The sequence below is a fragment of the Schistocerca americana genome, chromosome 1 (genome assembly GCF_021461395.2).
Source record: "Schistocerca americana isolate TAMUIC-IGC-003095 chromosome 1, iqSchAmer2.1, whole genome shotgun sequence".
NCBI lineage: Eukaryota > Metazoa > Arthropoda > Insecta > Orthoptera > Acrididae > Schistocerca > Schistocerca americana.
In genome coordinates, this window is record NC_060119.1 from 1,212,996,570 (window position 1) to 1,213,015,390 (window position 18,821).

General features: G+C 42.7%; 1 protein-coding gene and 1 non-coding gene across 2 annotated transcripts in view; both read left to right on the top strand.

Moving 5' to 3' along the window:
• LOC124619829 overlaps positions 1-18,821 on the top strand; it is a 1,389,509-nt gene that overhangs the window by 390,137 nt on the left and 980,551 nt on the right. The gene's annotated exons all lie outside the window — the stretch shown is intronic.
• Trnat-cgu lies at positions 16,190-16,264 on the top strand. Its single transcript has one exon. It is a non-coding gene; the product is annotated as a tRNA-Thr (tRNA).

The following is an 18,821-nucleotide window of genomic DNA, read 5'->3' on the forward strand; positions in this document are numbered from 1 at the left end:
TGTCCACGGGACGTTAAAGGAAGATTCCTTCCTTCCTTTCGAAGTCTGGAGAAATACATGAGCATAGCACCTTCAGTAGTATCATGTCTAATAAAGAACTGCAGCATTCAAGGCAGCCTTCTTGTTACAGATAGCTTTACCATTTTTACCCTCCCGTAAACCAACCGTTGACTCAGTGCATTATGAATTGTCATAACGGCGAGTTTTTTGGTGTGACGCGCATTTGTCCAGCGATTTTCGAATTTAAGCGATAGTGCAACCCTCTAAACTATGACCAGATTAAAGGAAATGCAGATTTTAGCAGGTCAGACAAATATCTGTTACGAGTATTTTATTTAAGTTAAAAACTCGGTGCAAATTGTTTTAATGTGTAATTATGACATGTAAAAGCAAAATTGTGTTATTCCATAAAAATCAGTTAATGACTCCTTTCACATGAAGAGTCAAAACGCGTTTGAAAAACAAATAAATATTACATCTACATCTACATACATACTCCGCAATCCACCATACGGTGCGTGGCGGAGGGTACCTCGTACCACAACTAGCCTCTTCTCTCCCTGTTCCACTTGTAACACCATAGTTCTAATACTCTATTGATTTATTTTGCTTTTGTTTATTTAATGTTACTTCGTTGAGCTTCTGTAAAAGTGTTTGTTTGAATCAATAACACAGAATTGTATACTCCTTTCTTTGTAAGAACTTTGATGTCTTGATTTGATTTTATGCAATGTAGTATATCTGTCGTTTAAATTCTTTGTCCTATTTGGAGGAAACAAAACTTACTTTATACACTCCTGGAAATGGAAAAAAGAACACATTGACACCGGTGTGTCAGACCCACCATACTTGCTCCGGACACTGCAAGAGGGCTGTACAAGCAATGATCACACGCACGGCACAGCGGACACACCAGGAACCGCGGTGTTGGCCGTCGAATGGCGCTAGCTGCGCAGCATTTGTGCACCGCCGCCGTCAGTGTCAGCCAGTTTGCCGTGGCATACGGAGCTCCATCGCAGTCTTTAACACTGGTAGCATGCCGCGACAGCGTGGACGTGAACCGTATGTGCAGTTGACGGACTTTGAGCGAGGGCGTATAGTGGGCATGCGGGAGGCCGGGTGGACGTACCACCGAATTGCTCAACACGTGGGGCGTAAGGTCTCCAAAGTACATCGATGTTGTCGCCAGTGGTCGGCGGAAGGTGCACGTGCCCGTCGACCTGGGACCGGACCGCAGCAACGCACGGATGCACGCCAAGACCGTAGGATCCTACGCAGTGCCGTAGGGGACCGCACCGCCACTTCCCAGCAAATTAGGGACACTGTTGCTCCTGGGGTATCGGCGAGGACCATTCGCAACCGTCTCCATGAAGCTGGGCTACGGTCCCGCACACCGTTAGGCCGTCTTCCGCTCACGCCCCAACATCGTGCAGCCCGCCTCCAGTGGTGTCGCGAAAGGCGTGAATGGAGAGACGAATGGAGACGTGTCGTCTTCAGCGATGAGAGTCGCTTCTGCCTTGGTGCCAATGATGATCGTACGCGTGTTTGGCGCCGTGCAGGTGAGCGCCACAATCAGGACTGCATACGACCGAGGCAGACAGGGCCAACACCCGGCATCATGGTGTGGGGAGCGATCTCCTACACTGGCCGTATACCACTGGTGATCGTCGAGGGGACACTGAATAGTGCACGGTACATCCAAACCGTCATCGAACCCATCGTTCTACCATTCCTAGACCGGCAAGGGAACTTGCTGTTCCAACAGGACAGTGCACGTCCGCATGTATCCCGTGCCACCCAACGTGCTCTAGAAGGTGTAAGTCAACTACCCTGGCCAGCAAGATCTCCGGATCTGTCCCCCATTGAGCATGTTTGGGACTGGATGAAGCGTCGTCTCACGCGGTCTGCACGTCCAGCACGAACGCTGGTCCAACTGAGGCGCCAGGTGGAAATGGCATGGCAAGCCATTCCACAGGACTGCATCCAGCATCTCTACGATCGTCTCCATGGGAGAATAGCAGCCTGCATTGCTGCGAAAGGTGGATATACACTGTACTAGTGCCGACATTGTGCATGCTCTGTTGCCTGTGTCTGTGTGCCTGTGGTTCTGTCAGTGTGATCATGTGATGTATCTGACCCCAGGAATGTGTCAATAACGTTTCCCCTTCCTGGGACAATGAATTCACGGTGTTCTTATTTCAATTTCCAGGAGTGTATAATTGTAATTTCTGTGTGAATAATTTTTTGTAGAAATGTCAATATGTGTAAATGTTTTGTTTTATTTAATGCATTTGGTTGCTGTTATGTAAACTGCTGATCCTCACTAAGGGTTCTTAGTTATTCTGTATGTAAAAGATGTTGTGGTTACCCTCGGGAACGGAACTGTGTAGCGCGGGCAAATTGTGGTTGGCCTAGGTGGAAAAGGTGGAACTGACAGTCAGTCGGGGACAAGCACGAGTCGGGGACGAGCTACCAAACTGTCAGCCGCTCATGTAATAGTTGCATATTGTGCTGGTTCCGAGAGAGGCTTTTTCTGCTACTTTCCAATGCCTCGGATGGATGGATAAATAGCTGGAACTATTCTGGAATTTGTATCTATCATCGCCACCAAGAACTGACAGAGTCCAGCAATTCTACCCACAATTCCACCTACCAACATGCAGTTGCCACCACATTGCGCAATCATTGCATCGGAATGCTATAATGATGTTACAGTGAAGGATCAGTTTAATGGATGTGTTAATGTGCTCAAATATAAGGTAATTTATATCTGAATTTATGTACCTACCTTGATTTTTCTCCTCATGATAACACCTCTCAGGTTCCTCTCCGTTTGTACTAAAGTGATTTCCGAGTGTCCTTACTGAAAGTACATTAAAGTCCAGTGTTTCGCTAATTGATGCCTCTTGAACATAGTAAAAAGAAAGTTAAAGTTAATGTGGCAAGAGAGTGAGTTAAAGTAAATGCTGTTTGCTATTTGAACTGCTTATTAATGTGTTGTTGCCAACTTCAAATTAAAAGTTCTTAAGACTGAGGCTTATAAAGTTTTGCTTAGTAAATGATCACATTACTGCCTGCCGTAAATCGCAGAAGGTGAGTCAGTATCTTACATGTATGTTAATTTTGTGTCTCACGGTAGTAAAAGTGGAAAACTGCAGTTGTGAAACGTTCTATACTCATGTTTGCTAAGTGTTTGTCTCTCTTGTGTATTAGAAGTGCATATTACTAGTATAACAGGATCCACAGTTTGTCTATTGTGTTAATGCTCGGTAACAAGTAACGGAAAGGCCACTAATTAGGAAAACCATAATATCTTTATTCAAATGATAGTGAGAAGAAACCTGTTAGTGGATTCCAATTAAATTTCATTTTAAATAGTAAAGTATTTAACTGATAGAGGCTTAACCTATATCCAATTAATGATTCTGCAGTGAATAGTAATAATAACGTTATAAAGACCATTCAGTTTGTATAAGCCCTGAAAGTGATAGTGTTTTTCTGTACCTGTTATAATTTTGCAAATAGTTTGTGCTGCTCTAACTGTTAGTTTCAATCTTACCGTAAACATATGTATGTGTCAGAGTTCATTGCACTCGCGTGTGGCCAAGTATAGGTTGTCTTTATCCATTAGAGTTACTAATAACTATCTTCTTGAAAGAGAATGTTAATCATTCTCTTGCCTAGTTAGGCTGGCGACCGTTTTCTTTATCAGTTAAACAGTGCGGATAGACAAAATTTCGTTTGTTACTGTTCAAATATTTACGTAATTCTGATTTTCATTTCCGATAAGCCACCTCCGTTAGGTACAACACGGTCAACATAAAATTCCTCTCAGAGGCTAACACTGCTCTGTTGCTTTATACCATAGTTGCTTTAACAAGATAGTTTTATTTCACGACCTGCTTCCAACTTTAAGGTTATGGTACAACAGTAGCAGACGGAAGTGTTATACGTGGCACCGCGTGACAGGACGTTGTTCAGTTTGCACCTACAGACGGAAAAAATTATAAGTAGTTAGTATTTTATAAACATAGAGTGAACATAAAACGTCCAGCGGCGCGAACCTGTACATTATTTGACAGAACGGATAGTGAAAGTTCAGTTTAAATTGAAAATTAAAGATATCAATACTTAATAGCAACTAAAATGGACAGGAAACTAGAAATAAATCTAGACACGCGAGAACAGAATATAATCGAGAGCAGTTCAGGCAGCACACCAACAGTTCTCATTACGCGTGAGTAAAAATTACGTACGTTATCACGCAGACGTCAATAAACAGATCGAAGCTATGTATGTCGCGCGTACTAAGCAAGAAAATATGGGAGATGTTGTCGAAGACAGTGGCTATGTCAATGAATCGCGGGATATGTTTGAATCGCCAAAAACTGAAAGGCAAGTAGGACTCGAACACAAAAATGTAGCAGAACCTCAAAGTGAAAAGAATCCAGATATGATAGAATTGTTAAAAATGTTGTCTTCACAAATTGCAGCACAGGGACAACAAAATGCAGCAGAAAATGACAATATTAAGGCACAAATTGCGGCACTGGGGCAACAAAATGCAGCACAAAGTAAACAAATCGAAATGCAGGGTACCAGACTTAGCAAACAAATTGAAGAAGTCAACTCAAGGATAGGAACAGTGAGTAATGAAATCAAAAGTATTAAAAGCGAAATTACTGTCATCAATGGCAATATTGCCAATGTACAAGGACAGATTGATGACATTAATGAAAGATTTGACACTGAAATAATTAAAATTCAAGATCAAATAGAACCTCTAGTCAGTACTAAAGTGAACGAAAAGGTATTCGGTATCAAATCCGAAATACAAACATAATGTAATGTGGAATTTGCACAGATTAAACAATCTGTAACAGAAAGAAGTAGAGAATTAACCAAACAGATTCTTACTTGTGAAAAGAAGTGTGAACATAACACTTCATAAATCCAAGGCAAAATGTATGACTTGGAAAGAAAAATACAGTCAGGACCTACACATTTTACTGAAAAAATGCCTTTCAGTAAAATATTAGAGGGCGAGGAAAAATTCGACCCTGCAAAGAGACATAACGGTTTGGAACCCCCTTGATTTTGTGAAGAATTGCGAAAGAAATTTTCCTGAATATTTGACTGACCAGGAAAAACTCAATGTTGTGATCAGTGCATTAACGGGAGAAGCAAAAAGGTGGGGGTTGAATCTGGATACAAACCATATGTCCTTTGAAAGCTTTAAACAAAAATTTATTGACGAATACTGGTCAGAACAGAAACAAGACCAGTTATGGCGTGAGTTTCTAATGCCCAGACTGTATGACATCAGAGGTAGGCAAACCATGAAAGAATTTTGCGAATCATGGTACAGAAAACTGATACATTCGAAAGCAAGAAGGACTGAAGCCGAGATAGTTTGGGTTCTTTGGCAGAAACTGCCTGAGGATTCTAAACGATTTGTTGGGAGTACCCATAGAAGTTTTTCTGCGTTTCTGGAAAGGGTAGAGGATGAAGATCACTGGCGAAGAAATCGCGAGTCCCGCCCCCACAATAACAACAATTATTTGCGGGAAAGTAATGACCAAAACGAACGACCTGAAAACGATAGATTTGCTTCTATGTCCTCCCTCAATCCGGCCTGATAGGGATCCCAAACGCTCGAACAGTACTCAAGAATAGGTCGTATTAGTGTTTTATAAGCGGTCTCCTTTACAGATGAACCACATCTTCCCAAAATTCTACCAATGAACCGAAGACGACTATCCGCCTTCCCCACAACTGCCATTACATGCTTGTCCCACTTCATATCGCTCTGCAATGTTACGCCCAAATATTTAATCGACGTGACTGTGTCAGGCGCTACACTACTAATGGAGTATTCAAACGTTACGGGATTCTTTTTCCTATTCATCTGCATTAATTTACATTTACCTATATTTACAGTTAGCTGCCATTCTTTACGCCAATTACAAATCCTATCCAATGATCTTGTATCCTCCTACAGTCACTCAACGACGACACCTTCCCGTACATCACAGCATCATCAGGAAACAGCCGCACATTGCTATCCACCCTATCCAAAAGATCATTTATGTCGATAGAAAACAACAGCGGACCTACCACACTTCCCTGGGGCACTCCAAATGATACCCTCACCTCCGATGAACACTCACCATCGAGGACAAAGTACTGGGTTCTATTACTTAAGAAGTCTTCGAGCCACTCACATATTTGGTAACCAATCCCATATGCACGTACCTTAGTTAGGAGTCTGCAATGGGGCACCGAGTCAAACGCTTTCTGGAAGTCAAGGAATATGGCATCCGTCTGATACCCTTCGTCCATGGTTCGCAAGATATCATGTGAAAAAAAGGGCGAGTTACGTTTCGCAGGAGCAATGCTTTCTAAAGCCGTGCTGATCCATGGACAGCAACTTCTCTGTCTCAAGGAAATTCATTATATTCTAACTGAGAATATGTTCGAGAATCCTGCATCAAACCGATGTAATTTTGAGGATCCGTCCTTCTACCCTTCTTATATACAGGCGTCACCTGCGCTTTTTTCCAGTCGCTCGGGAATTTACGTTGGGCAAGAGATTCGCGATAAATGCAAGATAATTAAGGAGCCAATGCAGTAAAATACTCTCTGTAAAACCGAATTGGAATCCCATCAGGAACTGGTGATTTATTTATTTTCAACCCATTCAACTGCTTCACAACCCCAGGGATATCTATCACTATGTCCTCTATACAGGAATATTATATTGGAGTACGGAAAAGACGTTGATTTATGAGTCGAATACCTGACATGCATACGTTGAAAGGCACATGGAAGGAACCATACCTCTCCCTACATTAAAAACGAGTTCACAGATTGTCTCTCAAACTCTGTGCTCCTGGACCTGAACATGACATTATAGGAAACAGCATACAAAAACTAACATCAAATGTTGCCTTTGTAGTAAGCGCTAATCTTCACCGTTAACGCAAGAATAACATTTTGAATCGAAAGGGAATAGGTGGTTACCTGAAAGCTAGGCAGCCCGCAGTACATGGCATGAAAACCGACGTCACGGCAGTGTGCGCCACCCAGTGAGCTGGACACGAAGCCAGCCGACAACCTGGATTTATATTTCGTTTCAAAGGCAGTAAACATACATCTAGTTTATACTCTGGAAACCACAGTGAAGTGCATGCTAAGGTGTGCTAACCCATTTTTCCAAATGTTAGGGGTTTTTAACCATTCAAGAAAATTACTTAAATGGCATTGTGCACGTTGTAGTTAGTCTAAAATTGTCTTCGGTTTCATTAAGGGAGTGACTAGTACGGGCCTGCAGTGTATACCAAGGCTACTCTTCAAACTTCGCTACTAGGCTACTCTTCAAACTTCGTAAATAGGCTGTCCTGGAATATTTGACATCTATCTTCAGATGTCTGCCAGTTCAACATTTACAGCAGCTGGCGCGATATTGTCCCGTGGTTCAAGAAAACTGTGACCTCTCGTGCTACGTTTATTTGTATACATTACATACAGACCCTCTTACCTCTGTTTGGTCGGGGACCCGCTCGAACAGCCGCGCGTTTTAGCACGTCGCTTCCGTGATTCTGGGAGGCGCGCTGGCCCCGTATCAAATCCGCCCTGAGCATTAACGACGAGGCCTGACACGCCGGCCAGAGTACATGTGATTTTTACGCTGTTCTCTACAACTGACTAAGTCAATACCTCACTGTTAGTCGCCTCAGTTACACGTTTCGCAAAGATTTCGGAAACGATCTTGCAGTTTCAGTTGAGATGCAGGCAGTTGTGGCCGATAATTTCCGTCCTGCATGTGGGAGGTATGAGGGTAGCGACAGAAAGGGCAGCTGACCAGCCGTTACCATTAACATTGCAAAATCCAGATTAACATGCTAATCCAGTGAAGGCAGCAAAAAGAACAAGAATTCTGTATGGTAGGGTACCACAAACATAATCAGAGCTCTAGGATAGATTTCACGAGTGTTAAATAAACAATCTTTGTTAATTTCTCGGTTTTCTTACGATAACCCACCTGATTCAAAGTCTGTTAGCTGCTTTATGTGCGACCGACCCTATGTTATAATTCCGTTTTCTATCCCTTCGCACTGTTACATCCAGACGTTTGTATGAGTTGACTGATTCCAGTTCTCATTCGTTGACATTATAGTCGTAGAATAATACATATTTCCGTTTAGTGAAGTGCAAATCTCACAATTCTGAACAGTTAAAATTATTTTCCTATCTTTGCACTACTTACAGATCCGACAGATGTTTTTTGTGCATCATTTTTCAGACATTACATCGTTATTAATAAGTCCATTTGTTAAGTACCTGAGGTTACTACTAATATTGCTTGAAAGAGCATTAATATTCAGTATGAACAAGTGTTCCAACATACTTTTCCTAAAGTAATTTGTACATAGGTCGATAATCCTCCAGCCAAGAAATCATGCTGCATCCTTTCTAAAAGAAATTCTCAGTCCAACCAGAAATTTCATACCTTGTATGCTCATACCTTCATTAATACGAGTTGGTGTGGTTCTGGATCAAATGCTGTTCTGAAGTGAAGCGATACAGCATTTTCATGACTGCCTTATAGGATTTCAGGAGTGAACAGCGCAAATTGGGTTTTGAATGACAAACGTTGTGGAAGTGCATGGTGCTTTGCATGGAGGGAGTCATTTTGTACCAGAAACCTCATTATGTTTGAGGTCGGAAGACGTTCTAAGATTTTTTAACGCATAATTATCAAAGCTGCTGGACGGTAATTTTGTAAATCACTTCTGCTATTCTTCTTGTGGGCGCGAGTGACCTGTGCTTTCTTCCAACAAATGGGCATAATTTTAATTTGATTATCTAGGTTAAAACTTGCCATCAGACATTATTTCTTCATTCAGTTTTAGAAACTTAAGCTTTGACATTAATTTTAAAATATCCCAGCTTCGCAATGGATCTAAAAGAACTGGAGCAATATTCCTGAATTTACCTTGGCAAAGGACGATTTGTAAACAGAGATTAACATTTCCGTTTTGTTTCGCTACCATCAATTTCAGTTCCTGTCTCTGCACAGTAACTCTGGTGCCACTGACGGACTTTCTGTAAGACAAGAATCGGTTACAGTTTTCTAAGGGATCTTACATTAAGATTCTGTTGCTGTGATCACTGAAGACTCCACGCGGTGGCCTTTTGATACTTAAAATTGCTAGCTATTGCATTCGCTAACAGTACCCCTACGCTTTGTTTTACACCTAGTAGTAGTAGTAGTAGTAGTAGTAGTAGAATACTATAAATGATATTAATGTAGGTGGCGTTCCTTGTGGAACAAGGTGTGTAAGTATATGATTAGTATGATTAATTCATCCAAATAATATGAATCTTAATCATATAGGTAGGGCGATTGCAAATGTTAATGCTAAATGTCTTGTTCTAGTAAAGATGTAAGGGAATAATACTATAAAATTATTAAATAGTATTATAATAAAAATTGAGATAAAGATGAATGTTGTTCCATTAAATGATTGTGGTCCTAGTAGTGCTTTAAATTCGTTGTGTAAGGTTAAGATCAGTTTGGATTCCGCAGAAATGTTGGAACACGTGAGGCAATACTGACTCCACGACTTATCTTAGAAAATAGATTAAGGAAAGGCAAACCTACATTTCTAGCATTTGTAGACTTAGAGAAAGCTTTTGACAATGTTTACTGGAATACTCTCTTTCAAATTCTAAAGGTGGCAGAGGTAAAATACAGGGAGCAAAAGGCTATTTACAATTTGTACAGAAACCAGAAGAGTCGAGGGGCATGAAAGGGAAGCAGCGGTTGGGAAGGGAGTGGGACAGGGTTGTAGCCTCTCCCCGATGAGCAAGCAGTAAAGGAAACAAAAGAAAAATTCGGCGTAGGTATTAAAGTCCACGGAGAAGAAATAAAAACGTTGAGGTTCGCCCATGACATTGTAATTCTGTCAGAGACAGCAAAGGACTTGGAAGAGCTGTTGAACGGAATGGACAGTGTCTTGAAAGGAGGATATAAGATGAACATCAACAAAAGCAAAACGAGGATAATGGAATGTAGTCGAATTAAGTCGGGTGATGCTGAGGGAATTAGATTCGGAAATGAGACACTTAAAGTAGTAAAGGAGTTTTGCTATTTGGGGAGCAAAATAACTGACGTTGTCGAAGTAGAGAAGATATAAAATGAAGACTGGCAATGGCAAGGAAAGCGTTCCTGAAGAAGAGAAATTTGTTAACATCCAGTATTGATTTAAGCGTCAGGAAGTCATTTCTGAAAGTATTTGCATGGAGTGTAGGTATGTATGGAAGTGAAACATGGACGATAAATGGTTTGGACAAGAAGAGAATAGAATCTTTCGAAATGTGGTTCTACAGAAGAATGCTGAAGGTTAGATGGGTAGATCACATAACTAATGAGGAGGTATTGAATAGAATTGGGGAGAAGAGAAGTTTGTGGCACAACTTGACAAGAAGAAGGAACCGGTTGGTAGGACATGTTCTGAGGCATCAAGGGATCACAAATTTAGCATTGGAGGGCAGCGTGGAGGGTAAAAATCGTAGAGGGAGACCAAGAGATGAGTACACTAAGCAGATTCAGAAGGATTTAGGTTGCAGTAACTACGGGGAGATGAAGAAGCTTGCACAGGATAGAGTAGCATGGAGAGCTGCATCAAACCGGTCTCAGGACTGAAGACAACAACAACAACAGTAGTAGTAGTCACTGTTTCTTTAGAAGCTTCTTTACAATGAGCACTTGATCTGACAGTTGTAGTAACAGTATACAAACCGTACCTGAATTACAGGACTGGTTGCATTTGTCACAGTATTTGTTGGGCCCCCCTTCTGATGGGGAGAGTTGGGGAGGACCGTAGTTTGCAGTGCTGTTACGTTGCTGAAACTTGATCAAATTCCTCTTGGAAGACTCTTTAGAGTAACACAGAAAAAGTATAGTCAGTGGAACAATTCGGTATCTGTAATTTATGAAAATATATTTGGGTTAGTGATATTCTTTTTGAGTTTACCGGTGAATATTCAAGTCAAATTAGCACCTCGCTGTGGTCTTGAGTTGACTAGATGATGTTGCTGCTCTGAAGCTGCAGTCCCTACATAATCCAGCAGAGAGTACTAAGCACATGCGTCAAGTACCTTGACTGCTGCCCCCTCTGCAAAAGACGACGTGCATTGCAGAGAGGGGTTGTAAAAAATCGCATGGAGTCAGCGGAAGGATTTGCTTCCAGCAGCTCACGGTACTGGGCTCCTGCGGTGAGAGCTCTCTGATGGTCTATGTAGGGGCTCCGGCTCCAGAGTAGCTCCAGTTCGACGATATTCAGTAACTGCAGCGTCTCACCTGAAGATGACTCTTCGGTGCACCAACGAAACATTGTGTCAAGTCAACTTGATTTGAAGGTACGGCTACAGACCACCAAAAGTTATTCAGCCATCAAAGCTTACAAGGTCACATATTTCGGATAACGTGTCATAGCTGAAAAACACCGTAATTTCCCTCTTTCTTTTTAATTTGTGTCATAAGTCCTCTGCGGTCCGCCACGAATACACTCCTGTGCCATCCTTCTCAGCTCAGAATAACACCTGCAACCTACATCCTCAATATTTTGCTGGATGTATTCCAATCTCTATTTTCCTCTACAGTTTTCACCCTCTACAGCTCCCTATAGTACCATGGAAGTTATTCCCTGGAGCCTTAACAGATGTCCTATCATCCTGTCCCTTCACCTTCACAGTGTTTTCCAAACATTACTTTTCCTCTCTGATTCTGCAGAGAACCTCCTCCTCTTTCGTTACCCTATCAGCCCACCAAATTTTCAACATTCGTGTGTAGCACCACATCTCAAATGCTTCGATTCTCTCCTGTTCCTGTTTTCCTACACCCCATGTTTAACTACCATACAACGCTGTGCTCCAAATGAACAGCCGGCCGCGGTGGTCTCGCGGTTCTAGGCGCGCAGTCCGGAACCGTGAGACTGCTACGGTCGCAGGTTCGAATCCTGCCTCGGGCATGGATGTGTGTGATGTCCTTAGGTTAATTAGGTTTAAGTAGTTCTAAGTTCTAGGGGACTGATAACCACAGCAGTTGAGTCCCATAGTGCTCAGAGCCATTTGAACCATTTTTTTTTTTTTTCCAAATGAACATTGCCGCGCGGGGTAGCCACGCGGTCTGAGGCTCCAAGTCACGGTCCGTTCGGCTCACCCCGCCGGAGGTTCGAGCCCTCCATCGGGCATGGCTGTGTGTGTTGTCCATAGCGTAAGTTAGTTTAAGTTAGATTAAGTAATGTGTAGGCTTAGGGATCGATGACCTCAGCACTTACCACAAATTTCCAAATTTTTCCAGATCAACATTCTCAGAAATTTCTTCGACAAATTAAGGCCAACGTTTGACACTAGTAGACTATTCTTGGCCAGTAATTCCCTTTTTGCCAGTGCTCATCTGATCTTGATGTCCTCTTTATTCCGTCCGTCATTGGTTGTGTTGCTGCCTAGGTAGTAGAATTCTTTAAGTTTATCTACTTCACGACCATCAATCCTGATGTTAAGTTTCTCACTATTCACATTTCTGCTACTTGTCATTACTTCGTCTTATTTCGTTTTACTTTCAGTCCATATTCTGTACTCATTATACCGTTCATTCCACTCACAAAATCCTGTAATACTTCTTCACTTTCACTCAGGATAGCAATGTCATCAGCGAATCGTACCATTGATATCCTTTCACCTTGAATTTTCATTCCTATCTTGAACCTTTCTCTTTACTCCCACATTGGTTCTTCGATGTGTAGATCGAACTGCGTCCGCAGCTCGTGGTCGTGCGGTAGCGTTCTCGCTTCCCACGCCCAGGTTCCCGGGTTCGATTCCCGGCGGGGTCAGGGATTTTTCTCTGCCTCGTGATGACTGTGTGTTGTGTGATGTCCTTAGGTTAGTTAGGTTTAAGTAGTTCTAAGTTCTAGGGGACTGATGACCATAGAAGTTAAGTCCCATAGTTCTCAGAGCCATTTTAGATCTAACCGCAGGGACGAAACGCTGCATCCCTGTCTTACACCCTTTTTAGTCTGAGTACTTCGTTCTAGGTCTCCCACTCTTATTATTCCCTCTTGGTTCTTGTACAAGTTGTGTATTACCTGTCTCTCGCTATAGCCTACCCCTATTTCGCTCACGATTTTGAACATCTTGCACCATTCGACGTTTTTGACGGTTTTTCCAGGTCTACAAATCCTACGAAAGCGTCTAGTTTTTTCTTTAATCTTGCTTCCATTATCAACCGCAACGTCAGAATTGCCTCTCTGGTGCCTTTACCTTTCCTAAAACCAAACTGATAATCACCTAATACATCCTCCATTTTCTTTTTCTTTCTTCTGTGTATTATTCTTGCCAGCAGCTTGGATCCATGAGCTGTTAAGCTGATTGTGGGATAATTTTGGGACTTGTCAGCTCTTGCAGTCTTCGGAATTGTGTGGATGGTATTTTTGCGAAAGCCAGGTGGTATATTGCCAGACTCATACATTCTACACTCTAACGTGAATAGTCATTTTATTGCCATTTTCCCCAACGATTTTAAAAATTCGTATGCAAGGTTATCTATCCCTCCTGCCTTATTCCATCGTCTGGCAAAGCTCTTTTTAATTCTGATTCTGTATCGAGTCGTGTTTCTTCTTCTATCACATCAGACAAGTATGCCCCCTCAAACAGGCCTTCAGTGTACTCTTTCCACCAATCCGCTCTCTCGTCTGTATTTAACAGAGGGCTTACCATTGAACTTTTAATGTTACCACCCTTGCTTTTAATTTCATCATAGATTGTTTTGACTTTCCTGCATGCTGAGTCAGCACTTTCGCAAACAATTTCTTTTTGGATTTCTGCACATTTTCCCTGCAACTGTTTCGCCTTATCATCACTGCACTTCCTATTTCTTTCATTCTAGAACAACTTCTATTTCTGTATTCCTGAACTCCTCTTTCTAATAGAGATAAAATAACCTCATCGCTACTACTCGGCGATTGGTTTCTGTTATAGCTATGTACCACGTTAGTTCTGCATCTGGGAATCGGAACAAGGCGTGGGTGCGGTGCAACTTGACAACCTGGAGGCACGCCGTTTGCGTCACGCGACCTGCTGCTTAGACACCCCGCCGCTGGCTTCCGCTCCCATAAGGCGCCCTTCCGCTTTCGCAACACAGAGGCTCCCATTCCGGCGTTTCTAACGCCGGAGAAGGCTGCGTGACGCACACCATCCGTGCCCAGTTTTACGACGCTTCCGCGGATTCCGGTCACCGTATGTTAAAGTAGGCGAGAGCGGAAGATGAACAATGGACAGGCCTTTCCTGCGCTAGCGGGCTGACCCTCAGTACAGTATGACGTCAACACGACACCAAGAAACTCATACTACTCATATACCACGAAAGAAGTTCCACAACATAAAATGGTGCAAGATGTTACAAATTCTCAGGATGAAATGAAATGAGCATATAGCATTGGTGACGAGTGCAAGTCTTATTTCAGTCGTTGCCACATTGGGCGGTCATTAGCATGAAATAATGATGAGGACAATACAACAGCCAGTCCACGAGCGGAGAAAATCCCCAACCCGGCCGGGAATCGAACCCCGGCCCGCTGCATGGGAGGCAAGCACGTAACCACACAGCTAAGCAGATGGACAAATTCTAAGAAAAACAGTTAGTTACAAGCAATAGGGGAAGAAGGATAACATACAATCTGTGCAAGAACCTGAGGAAACAACAAAAAAGGGAACTCAAGAACGAAGTTCTCGCATTAAACGTGGTGCAAGACAGAGATGTAGTCTTTCTTCACTACTATTCAATCTATGTCTCGAAAAAGCAACGACGGAAATAAAAGAAAAGTTTAGGAGTGGTTCAAAATGGTTCAAATGTCTCTGAACACTATGGGACTCAACTGCTGAGGTCATCAGTCCCCTAGAACTTAGAACTAGTTAAACCTAACTAACCTAAGGACATCACACACATCCATGCCCGAGGCAGGATTCGAACCTGTGACCGTAGCGGTCTCGCGGTTGCAGACTGCAGCGCCTAGAACCGCACGGCCACTTGGGCCAGCTTCAGGAGTGGAATTAAAATTCAGGGTAAAAGGATATCAATGATGAGACTCGCAGATGACATTGTTTTCATCAGTATCAGTGAGGAAGAATTACAGAACCTATTAAATGGAATGATCTAATGTATAGACTGAGGTTTGGGAGTAAACCAAAGCAAGGCTTAAGCAATGCGAAGTAAGCACAAATTAGCTTTAAGGAAGCTTAGCAGCAAAATTGGGGACCAGAACGCAGACGATGAGCATAACACGAAGGACGAAGCAAGGAGTACGTAGAAAACAGACTGGCAAGGGAAATTCCTGGCCAAAAGAAGACTATTTGTTCCACAACAGAACTTAATTAGAAAACGAACGTTTTGAGAATTTACGTTTGAAGCAAAGCATTGAATAAAAATGATTCATGGTCGAAAGGACATCAGGAAAGCGAGAGAATTTGAAGCGTTCAGGACGTTGTACTGTTGGAGGATTGTGAAAATTAGGTGGAGTGATAAGAAACGAGTTTCTACGCAGAATCGTCGTGAATACGAAAGTGTAAAAAACACTGACAAGAAAAAGGAACTGGATTGTAGGACATTAGTTGCTAACGGAAGCTGTATAATGTAAAAGCTATAGTGGTAGACACGGATTTGGATATATTTGTTGAAATAATCCTCATCTAGCTGCACAAAAGAAAGTTTGCTCCTTTAACGATTTCAGCCACGTAGTATCCTTCTTCAGAAGATTGTAATTATCGCATTATTAGCAAGCCACAAAAATAAGCAATTGTATGCAGCATACTGATGTGGATCACAATTCCCGTACAAATACGGAGACAAACATCAATTTGCTGCACACTATAGCTTCTTTTTGAGGCTCACTAATAATGCGATAGTTATGATCTTCTGAAGAAGAGCGTTAGTTGCCTGAAACTGGCAGAGCAAATTTCTTTTGCGTTACTGGACGCTGATTATTTCAACAGACAGAAATGCAGTTGCTGAAGATGGATGAAACAGAATGAAATTTTCACTCTACAGTGGAGTGTGCGCTGAAGTTTGGAAGGTAAGAGACGAGGTACTGGCGGAATTAAAGCTGTGAGGACGGGGCGTGAGTCGTGCTTGGGTAGCTCAGTCGGTAGAGCGCTTGCCCGCGTAAGGCAAAGGTCCCGAGTTCGAGTCTCGGTCCGGCACATGGATAAAATACTTGGAAAATATTCAACAGGTAACTAAGGACGTTAGGTGTAAATCCAGTTCTGAGATGAATGGATTGGTACGGAAGATGATTCAGTGACGCACCACATCAAACCATACAGAAGACTGATGAAGGGGGAAAAGGTGGTATGCGTCTGCAACTTCTGTTAGAAAGAAATACAAGCTGCTGTATTGTTCTGACCTAGAAGTTTGTGAATGCAATTAATTTTAACGAAACGTTACGATTTTCATAGATCATTTACTCAACACTGAGCTGCGACTGGCTTTCTAATGCGCATATTCATATCACACTTAAACTGCTCGCCATTATAACTTCAACACCCCCAGGCATACATACAAGGAACGTGAGACTGGCATGAAGTGGCATAACACTACAAATGGTTTGTATTTTGGCACAAGAACACGAAGCAGGTACGAGTAACTCCACCTGCAGTCTGTGTGTAAGGAGAGATCTCACACTAAGTTTTTCATTCAGAAGACGTATCTGAATGTTGGTCGATTGTGAGAATATACACTATTGGCCATTAAAATTGCTACACCACGAAGATGACGTGCTATAGACGCGAAATTTAACCGACACGAAGAAGATGCTGCGATATGCAAATGATTAGCTTTTCAGAGCATTCACACAAGGTTGGCGCCAGTGGCGACACCTACAACTTGCTGACATGAGGAAAGTTTCCAACTGATATCTCATACACAAACAGCAGTCGACCGGCGTTGCCTGGTGAAACGTTTTTGTGACGCCTCGTGTAAGGAGGAGAAATGCGCACCATCACGTTTCCGACTTTGATAAAGGTCGGATTGTAGCCTATCGCGATTGCGGTTTATCGTATCGCGACAATGATTCTCGCGCTGGTCGAGATCCAATGACTGTTAGCAGAAAATGGAATCGGTGGGTTCAGGAGGGTAATACGGAACGCAGTGCTGGATCCCAACGGCCTCGTATCACTAGCAGTTGAGATGACAGGCATCTTATCCGTATGGCTGTAACGGATCGTGCAGCTACGTCTAGATCCCTGAGTCAACACATGGGGAAGTTTGCAAGACAACAACCATCTGCACGAACAGTTGGACGGCGTTTGCAGCAGCATGGACTATCAGCTCGGAGACTATGGTTGCGGTTACCCTTGACGCTGCATCACAGACAGGAGCGCCTGCGATGGTGTACTCATCGACGAACCTGGGTGCACAAATGGCGAAACGTCATTTTTTTGGATGATCCACATTCTGATTACAACATCATGATGGTCACATCCGTGTTTGGTGACATCGCGGTGAACGCACATTGGAAGCGTGTATTCTCTGATCGCCATACTGGCGTATAACCCGGCGTGATGGTATCGGGTGCCATTGGTTACACGTCTCGGTCACCTCTTGTTCGCATTGACGGCACTTTGAGCAGTGGACGTTACATTTCAGATGTGTTACGAACCGTGGCTCTACCCTTCATTCGATCCCTGCGCAACCCTACATTTGAGCAGGATAATGCACGACCGCATGTTGCAGATCCTGTACGGGCCTTTCTGGATACAGAAAATTTTCGACCGCTGCCATGGCCAGCACATTCTCCAGATCTCTCACCAATTGAAAACGTCTGGTCAGTGGTGGCCGAGGAACTGGCTTGTCACAATACGTATCGTGTTGAAGTTGCATGGGCAGCTGTACCTGTACACGCCATCCAATCTCTGTTTGACTCCATGCCCAGGCGTATCAAGGCCGTTATTACGGCCAGAGGTGGTTGTTCTGGGTACTGATTTCTCAGAATCTATACACCCAAATTGCGTGAAAATGTAATCACATGTCAGTTCTAGTATAATATATTTGTCCAATGAATACCCGTTTATCATCTGCAATTCTTCTTGGTGTAGCAATTTTAATGGCCAGTGGTGTAGTATTATGTCTCGAATAAGGAGGAGAAACATTCATACGTATTACGCAAACGCTTTATGAGACGTGGCAGTCACGTTCTGCATTTCTAATAAAACTCTCGTTTGGTCAAAAAATATTTATTTTATTTCTTCCTTAAGCACTTCTACATTTCGCTACTGTCAACGGAAAAGCTCATCATTTTGAAAGTTCCTAGTAGATTAAAACTGTGTGCCGAACCGACACTAACTCGCGGCATGTGGAAGGTAGGAGATGAGATACTGACGGAAGTAAAGCAGTGGTGACGGGTCGTGAGTCGTGGTTGGGTAGCTCAGTCCGTCATCTTCGTGTCAAAATTTTTTTCAGTCAAAACTGTAATTACCTGTATTTCATAGTGCGGTATCTTGTGTATTTCTCCGTTACTGTTATCTTTATTTAGACAGTAAGACATAACATCAACTTCTTACAGACGTAAACGACTACTTTGTTTCTCCATGACGGAAATAAATAAAAAAGAGTCCGCAGAGCATTTATCCGCGAAAGGCAAACGTCCAGAGTTCGAGTACACAGTTTTAATCTGCCAGGAAGTTTAATATCAACGCACACTCCGCTGCAGAGTGAAACATGTGTTCTACATCACTAGTTTGCTTAATAGGAGTAAGTTGGA